This window comes from Berghia stephanieae, chromosome 14 (assembly GCF_034508935.2).
Source record: "Berghia stephanieae isolate SIO BIC M18660-M18661 chromosome 14, UCSD_Bste_1.3, whole genome shotgun sequence".
In the NCBI taxonomy this organism is placed as follows: Eukaryota; Metazoa; Mollusca; class Gastropoda; order Nudibranchia; family Aeolidiidae; genus Berghia; species Berghia stephanieae.
Window position 1 is genome coordinate 11,198,123 of NC_088373.1, and position 9,035 is coordinate 11,207,157.

Here is a 9,035-nt window from a genome sequence, read left to right on the forward strand (position 1 = left end):
CAGCTTATAACTTGAAAAAAACAGGCTGGTATTTGCCCACCCTGCCCATTATTACCAGCCGTCCCTGGTACATATACACCACGATCAACAGCGCTGATGCTGAGCGCAGGTTTTCTGTTTAAAATCTGATATTGTCAGACAGGTGCAGGAGTCTTAGCACATCGTCTCTGCGACATCTAGCTTTTCTGTGCTACAACAAATAATTAAGTTTTGAATTTGCGTTGTAGTTCTTTAATTTTGAATTGGTTAATTGTAAATAAAGCAATGGAAAAATTTAGACAGCGATTTATTACTTTTTTCTTGTTTTGCATAACTTGTAATTTCCCTTGCATAATTTGCCTTTTTTCCCCCGCATAATTTGCAATTTCTTCCGCATAATTTGGGATATTTTTTTGCATATTTCCGGGGGGGGGGGGGGGGGGGGGCAGATAAAAGTGGATGGCAAAAAACAAACAACAACAAAAAAAGACTCTAGTGACGTCAACTTCATTATATCTATATCAAGAAAAGCTCTATGTTGTGCCGCCTATTTGGAGCTTTGAAGTACAGTGGTGGTTTCCCTACACATACGGGGAAGGTTGAAATCTCCTCCGATTATAATGTGTCGTTCTTTTATAGCTGTTTAGATATTGATTTCCCCAATGTGTTGATACTCGTACTTTCTATTGTGGAATTTGGGGGCCGGTAATACGATACTACAACAATGGCGTTGTTTCTAACTTTGATTTCAGCCCATACTAGTTCACAATCTATTTCTTCGTCTAATTTAAGTTCATTTGCATTGAGGTTGTCATTTGCTGATATGAAGACACTGCCTCCATATTGATTTCGGTCTTTCCTGAATACATAATTTGTTTGGTATCCTTCTGGAAAAAGTTCACTCTTTGATCTGTTGTCAGGTAGTCAACTAATTTTGCAAAATTGCTGACTACTTTATTTCTAATAAATTTAAAGCACAAACTACACGAAAATACATTTCTTTCCCAAAGTGGTCAAGTTCGTGTATATTTTGAGAACTGTCACGTTACTGCAGAACGAGCTTAAGTCTCAATGGTTATATTAGCTTTAGGCAACCATGAGTTGTTATTTTTCAAACCTTTTGCTATGCTATCTTGTGATGACAACGCCTCTCAGTCGTCATATGAATATTACTCACCATGGTTATATTTTGTTTGTTTGTTTGTTTGTTGCTTTAGGTCTCTTCCAACACAATTGAGGTTATATGAGAGACCGCTGAAACAAAAAAACAAGCAATCTAACAAAAATAGTACAAATGTAAATCAAAATCATAACCTAAAGATATCATAAGCTAAATTATAAACAACCAAGAACAAACAGGCAGAAGATTTACAGAAAAAAAAAAATATCCCTGTCAAAAATACAATCACAAACCAAAGAAGCAGGATAGGCTAGTAAAGAGAAGAAGAAACGACATCACTATCGGACCATGGTTATATAAACCCATGGCAGGCTGCCAAACGTCACTTGTTATCCTTCACATAATGCAGGGTTGGTTGTGTGAAGTACGTTCGGGGCCGGAAGATAGCAAGTCATAGTGCAGCCTACTGTACTATGTAAGGTCGTGAACGGGTGACCAAATCATAGTACAGAGAAGGCAACTCTGTTACTATATGTCCCAATAAAAGTATAACACAGAGAAGGCCGAAACTGTGTTATACAGGCCGGTACAGAATAAAACAAATATAACACAGGAGACAAAACACTGTGTTGTAAAATATCAAAAGCTGGTCAGTCGGTGACGAATTAAAAAGCGACATAATATGTCGTAATATCACATCTCAATGGGATTCAATAGCCGTAACGTCACTTCCTTCCTAATGACGCATGGTAACTTAGCAACAATGGCTCTAAACTATCGGAACAATGGCGGACGCCCGTATGAAATATTTCTCTGGCGAGCATAAAGCGTATCCAAAGGAAAAAAACCCCATAAATTTGATCATGTTTTGACTTTTACACATTCTGGTCACAAGACATATGAAAAGTTCTCGCCAGCATGAAAAATAAAAAGTAATAATTTTTTTTTGTTTAGAACCAAGATGGCCGCCGTTGCCTGGCGGCGTGACATCAGACTATTGAATCGTATAAGAGTGTGATAGTATAAAGGTGGCCGTCAACGATTGAGTCTCTATCTTCTGTGGTCTCCAATGAATTTACCCAATGGAAACCGTACGGTGCTCTTATTGGCTCACCAACCAGCGGCCTCGATGAGAAAAATATCCGCCATTGAGACGTTGGCTGGGAATCGCGTTACTATAGTAAACAACAAGATATGAAGTGAATAGAAAAGTGCCAGAAAACAATAGAGAATAAAAATTTTTCGCGGCGGTGGTGGGGTTCGAACCTGCGACCTTATTGGTACGACAACTCCGCCTGGCAGGTGAGAGCGTGGCTCTATCGTGTGAGCTATCCACGAACACAAAAATATTCGTTTCAAACCCAAAGTCATTACTAGATCCCTCTCTCACCCACTTCTTGAGACCGCCGATTCGTTCGTACACCACCATCGCGAATAATTTTGACCAGCAGTTAAGCTTAATAGCCAATATTCTCAACACAAACATATAACATAGAAACGATTGAGACATTGAGTATGCTCCGGTGTATGGGGTGAATTTTTAATTCAGAAAAGTGAGTGGAGCAGGCACTTATGTTGGTAACAACAAGATATGAAGTGAATAGAAAAGTGCCAGAAGACAATAGAGAATAAAATTTTTTCGCGGCGGTGGTGGGGTTCGAACCTGCGACCTTATTGGTACGACAACTCCGCCTGGCAGGTGAGAGCGTGGCTCTACCGTGTGAGCTATCCACGAACACAAAAATATTCGTTTCAAACCCAAAGTCATTACTAGATCCCTCTCTCACCCACTTCTTGAGACCGCCGATTCGTTCGTACACCACCATCGCGAATAATTTTGACCAGCAGTTAAGCTTAATAGCCAATATTCTCAACACAAACATATAACATAGAAACGATTGAGACATTGAGTATGCTCCGGTGTATGGGGTGAATTTTTAATTCAGAAAAGTGAGTGGAGCAGGCACTTATGTTGGTAACAACAAGATATGAAGTGAATAGAAAAGTGCCAGAAGACAATAGAGAATAAAATTATTTTTTTTCACACGGTAGAGCCACGCTCTCACCTGCCAGGCGGAGTTGTCGTACCAATAAGGTCGCAGGTTCGAACCCCACCACCGCCGCGAAAATTTTTTATTCTCTATTGTCTTCTGGCACTTTTCTATTCACTTCATATCTTGTTGTTACCAACATAAGTGCCTGCTCCACTCACTTTTCTGAATTAAAAATTCACCCCATACACCGGAGCATACTCAATGTCTCAATCGTTTCTATGTTATATGTTTGTGTTGAGAATATTGGCTATTAAGCTTAACTGCTGGTCAAAATTATTCGCAATGGGTGTACGAACGAATCGGCGGTCTCAAGAAGTGGGTGAGAGAGGGATCTAGTAATGACTTTGGGTTTGAAACGAATATTTTTGTTCGTGGATAGCTCACACGGTAGAGCCACGCTCTCACCTGCCAGGCGGAGTTGTCGTACCAATAAGATCGCAGGTTCGAACCCCACCACCGCCGCGAAAAATTTTTATTCTCTATTGTCTTCTGGCACTTTTCTATTCACTTCATATCTTGTTGTTACCAACATAAGTGCCTGCTCCACTCACTTTTCTGAATTAAAAATTCACCCATACACCGGAGCATACTCAATGTCTCAATCGTTTCTATGTTATATGTTTGTGTTGAGAATATTGGCTATTAAGCTTAACTGCTGGTCAAAATTATTCGCGATGGTGGTGTACGAACGAATCGGCGGTCTCAAGAAGTGGGTGAGAGAGGGATCTAGTAATGACTTTGGGTTTGAAACGAATATTTTTGTGTTCGTGGATAGCTCACACGGTAGAGCCACGCTCTCACCTGCCAGGCGGAGTTGTCGTACCAATAAGGTCGCAGGTTCGAACCCCACCACCGCCGCGAAAATTTTTTATTCTCTATTGTCTTCTGGCACTTTTCTATTCACTTCATATCTTGTTGTTACCAACATAAGTGCCTGCTCCACTCACTTTTCTGAATTAAAAATTCACCCCATACACCAGAGCATACTCAATGTCTCAATCGTTTCTATGTTATATGTTTGTGTTGAGAATATTGGCTATTAAGCTTAACTGCTGGTCAAAATTATTCGCGATGGTGGTGTACGAACGAATCGGCGGTCTCAAGAAGTGGGTGAGAGAGGGATCTAGTAATGACTTTGGGTTTGAAACGAATATTTTTGTGTTCGTGGATAGCTCACACGGTAGAGCCACGCTCTCACCTGCCAGGCGGAGTTGTCGTACCAATAAGGTCGCAGGTTCGAACCCCACCACCGCCGCGAAAATTTTTTATTTCTTATTGTCTTCTGGCACTTTTCTATTCACTTCATATCTTGTTGTTACCAACATAAGTGCCTGCTCCACTCACTTTTCTATAGTAAACAAGCGCTGATCGGCCGTTCATGAAATCTAAGAAAACTTCCTGATCGCTCGTTTAACTCAAAATTATTCAAAACGATGTCTCTAAAATGATATAAATGTGACTTCTTAAGGTTTTCTTCACGGTCAAAACCACACAACATTCTATTAATGATTACGTCCGAGGCAAAAAGGAATATTGACAGGTCGACCGAGAGTTGAACTCGTGAGACGACAAACATCAATGCGAAGTGTAGCGAGAGTCAAGCTATTGTTTGTCTTGTCCTGTTCTATATAGAGAAAGGGATACATAGTATAGCCTCGTGTGTGAGTGGTTGCGTGTCATAGTCATGCTTTTAAATTGTTTCTGTTGTTTATGTGTGTAGTGATGAATCTCTCACACTCAATTTCAATGCCGAAAGAGGAATTCCCGCACACAAGAAAGGGGAATTGGGGTGGTATTTGGAATACATATTGTATAGTATCTAGTTCTAAATAGATAACCGATTAGAATTATATTATGATATATAAACACAATGCCAAATACAATTCCGAAGTTTCCTTATTTCAAATGAAGTAAAGCTCCAAAACCTAATGGTAGTGATTATAGTACTGGTGTTAGTGAGGTGATTGTAGTAGTAATAGTGATGATGATGTGGTGGTGATGATGATTGTAGTTGTAGTAGTAGTGGTAGTGATGATGATGTGGTGGTGGTTGTAGTTGTAGTAGTAGTGGTAATGGTAATGATATGGTGGTGGTGGTGGTTGTAGTAGTAGTGGTCGTGATGATGATGTGGTGGTGGTGTTTGTAGTAGTAGTGGTAATGATGCGGCTATGTGGTCTAGTAGTATGACACTCGCTTTCGGATCGGAAGGTCCTGGGTTCGAGCCTCGCGCTCGGCGCATAGTTGAGTCCTTGGAAAAGGCTCTTTACTCACATTCTCTCACCGTACTCAGGTGTAAAATGAGTACCTGGCCGTTAACAGAGTTGTCTTTGTCCGAAAAATTGTAATATCGCCTAACAGGCGTCATGTCCCGTCCTACATGTTAAATGTTGACCAGGGATCCCCTGTAAAGCGCTTTGAGCACATTTAGTAGATATTGCACTATATAAAGCTCAATTAAAAAAAAAAATAATATTTCAATGATGATGATATGGTGGTGGTGGTGGTTGCAGTAGTAGTAGTGGTAGTGATGATAATGTGGTGGTGGTTGTAGTTGTAGTAGTAGTGATAGTGATGATGATGTGGTGGTGGTTGTAGTAGTAGTGGTAGTGATGATGATGTGGTTGTCGTGGTTGTAGTAGTAGTTGTAATGGTGATGATATGGTGGTAGTGGTGGTTGCAGTAGTAGTCGTAGTGATGACGATGTGGTTGTGGTGGTTGTAGTAGTAATGGTAATGGTAATGATATGGTGGTAGTGGTGGTTGTAGTAGTAGTGGTAATGGTAATGATATGGTGATGGTTGTAGTAGTAGTGGTCGTGATGACGATGTGGTTGTGGTGGTTGTAGTAGTAGTGGTAGTGATGATTATGTGCTGGTGGTGGTGCAGTAGTAGTGGTAGTGATGACGATGTGGTTGTGGTGGTTGTAGTAGTAGCGGTAATGGTAATGATTTGGTGGTAGTGGTGGTTGTAGTAGTAGTGGTAATGGTAATGATATGGTGGTGGTTGTAGTAGTAGTGGTCGTGATGACGATGTGGTTGTAGTGGTTGTAGTAATAGTGGTATTGATGATTATGTGCTGATGGTGGTGCAGTAGTGGTAGTGATAATGATGTGATGCTGGTGGTTGTGGTAGTAGTGGTAGTGATGCTATTGTGGTGGTGGTTGTAGTAGTTGAGGTAGTGATGATGTGGTGGTGGTTGTAGTAGTAGTGGTGGTGGTGGTTGTGGTAGTAGTGGTAATGATGATGATATGGTGGTGGTGGTTGCAGTAGTAGTGGTAGTGATGACGATGTGGTTGTGGTGATTGTAGTAGTAGTGGTAGTGATGATGATGTGCTGGTGGTGGTGTAGTAGTAGTGGTAGTGATAATGATGTGGGGCTGGTGGTTGTAGTAGTAGTGTTAGTGATGATATTGTGGTGGTGGTTGTAGTAGTAGATGATGTGGTGGTTGGAAAACACATTTCAGGTTATTATAATACATGATTACACACATTCTCTAACTTCATTTTTTGACAGCTTCATTGTGCCATAAATATACGCAACAGTTCTGAAACATTTTATTGTGGATTTTTATATTGTTTGTTGTTTTTCTTGTGTCGTTATGTTGACATAGAGACCGAATGAATGGTAATGACTCAAGGCTACCACACACTGGTAGTGAGTGCCCTGTAATGACTACATTCTCAGCCGACAATAAAATGGCGCTGAATGCTTTCATTGGTGGACACTTTTTAGGCTTTGTACGTATTCTCATTCGTTTAATTCTATGGTGGTCTCCATACATGCCCTTACAGAGAGAACGTCATCCTGGTTTTGCGCATGCGTCTCTCGTCCTCGCTTCCGGTGAAGTGTCTCATGCCGCTTTCAAGATAGCCCATCGCCATTTTAAATTCTCTAGTAACGACAAATTGTGCAACAGACGAATAAAACACGCTATTTCAACCAACAATATTATACATTTCTAAACTATCTTCATCATTACATAAATTAGCAATAGTGTTTTAATATTATATTAAATTCTATTTTCGACACTTGTTGTCTACGACCATACTACGTTGAAAATACCGGTTCTCGTTCGATCACCGAAGTCAAGCAACGTCAGGCGTGGTTAGTACTTAGATGGGTGACCGCTTGGGAACCCCACGTGTTGTAGACATCTTTTTTTTTTTTTTTAATTTATCTATTTTACAATTTTATTACATTTTTAACAATTTTATTTGTTTTTTTTTTGTTTTTTTTTTTTAAATTGTTATTTAAATTTTGTTTTTTTTTAGTAGTAGTAGTAGTAGTAGTAGTAGTAGTAGTAGTAGTAGTAGTAGTAGTAATAATAATAATATATAATAATAATAATAATAGTAGTAGTAGTAGTAGTAGTAGTAGTAGTAGTAGTAGTAGTAGTAGTAGTAGTAGTAGTAGTAGTAGTAGTAGTAGTAGTAATAGTAGTAGTAGTAGTAAAGGTGTTGCTATTGGTTCTTGGTTGTATATTTTTACATGTTTGTACATTTGCATGTATATATGTATACATTGTCGCCATAGATTCTCAATTTTGTGTTTATACATTTTGATGCATGCCACGTCTGTAAACGAATTTCCTTTTTTTTTTTGATGAATAAAGTATATTATTATTATTATTATTATTATTATTATTATTATTATTATTATTATTATTATTATTATTATTATTATTATTATTATTATTATTATTATTATTATTATTATTATTATTATTATTATTAGTAGTAGTAGTAGTAGTAGTAGTAGTAGTAGTAGTAGTAGTAGTAGTAGTAGTAGTAGTAATAGTAGTAGTAGTAGTAGTAGTAGTAGTAGTAGTAGTAGTGGTGGTAGTAGTAGTAGTAGTAGTAGTAGTAGTAGTAGTAGTAGTAGTAGTAGTAGTAGTAGTAGTAGTAGTAGTAGTAGTAGTTAGGACCGTTCGGTATTTTTTGTATTTCCTTCTCAGAGATTCGACCGCCGTTCGAGCACGGCCCATTCAACACCCCCCTACACCCCCCCCCCCCCCCACCCACCCACGTCACTTTATCACCTCGCCGCCCCCCCCCCTACTATTAACACTACTACTACTACTACTACTACTACTACTACTACTACTACTACTACTACTACTACTACTACTACTACTACTACTACTACTACTACTACTAATACTACTGTTATTATTATTGTTATTATTATTATTATTATTATTATATTATTATTATTATTATTATTATTATTATTATTATTATTATTATTATTATTATTATACTATTATTATTATTATTATCATTATTATTATTATTATCATTATTATTATTATCATTATTATTATTATCATTATTATTATTTTATTATTATTATTATTATTATTATTATTATTATTATTACTAAAACAACAACTATCTACTACTACTAAAAAAAACAACAAAATTTAAATAACAGTCGATTTGAATTGGTTTTATTAACATTAAAAAAATATTTGTTCCATTACTATATGCCTCCAGGGTTGCCAGTTTGGCATTTTAAATGCCAGATTCCAAAAATCTGGCATTTTTGAAAACCGTTTGGCATTAGAAAAATCATTTGGCATTTGGCATTTTCATTTGGCATTTTCTTTTCTTGTATATTATACTTCAAATGACACCTTTTCTTATTTATTTCTAAACGCGTAAAAACAAACATCTTCACATTTCTTTTTCATTCTTAAAATCCAACCGTGGTGTAGTGGTTTAGCACTCCACTTAGTAGTCAGTAGGTAAATAATTACCCCAACAGGAAATTTAGTATAATTCAAAAAAAAAAAAAAAAAAAAAAAAAAAAAAAAAAAAGAAAAAGAAAGAAAACACGCAAGCCACCAGGATATGATAGTAAATTGTCTATCAAAAGTGAGTAGT

General features: G+C 37.7%; 1 non-coding gene across 1 annotated transcript; it reads left to right on the forward strand.

The window, feature by feature from the left end:
* The first annotated feature begins 7,184 nt into the window (after window positions 1-7,184).
* LOC144960191 (5S ribosomal RNA) lies at window positions 7,185-7,303 on the forward strand. Its single transcript, XR_013642782.1, has one exon. It is a non-coding gene; the product is annotated as a 5S ribosomal RNA (ribosomal RNA).
* The last annotated feature ends 1,732 nt before the right edge of the window (window positions 7,304-9,035 follow it).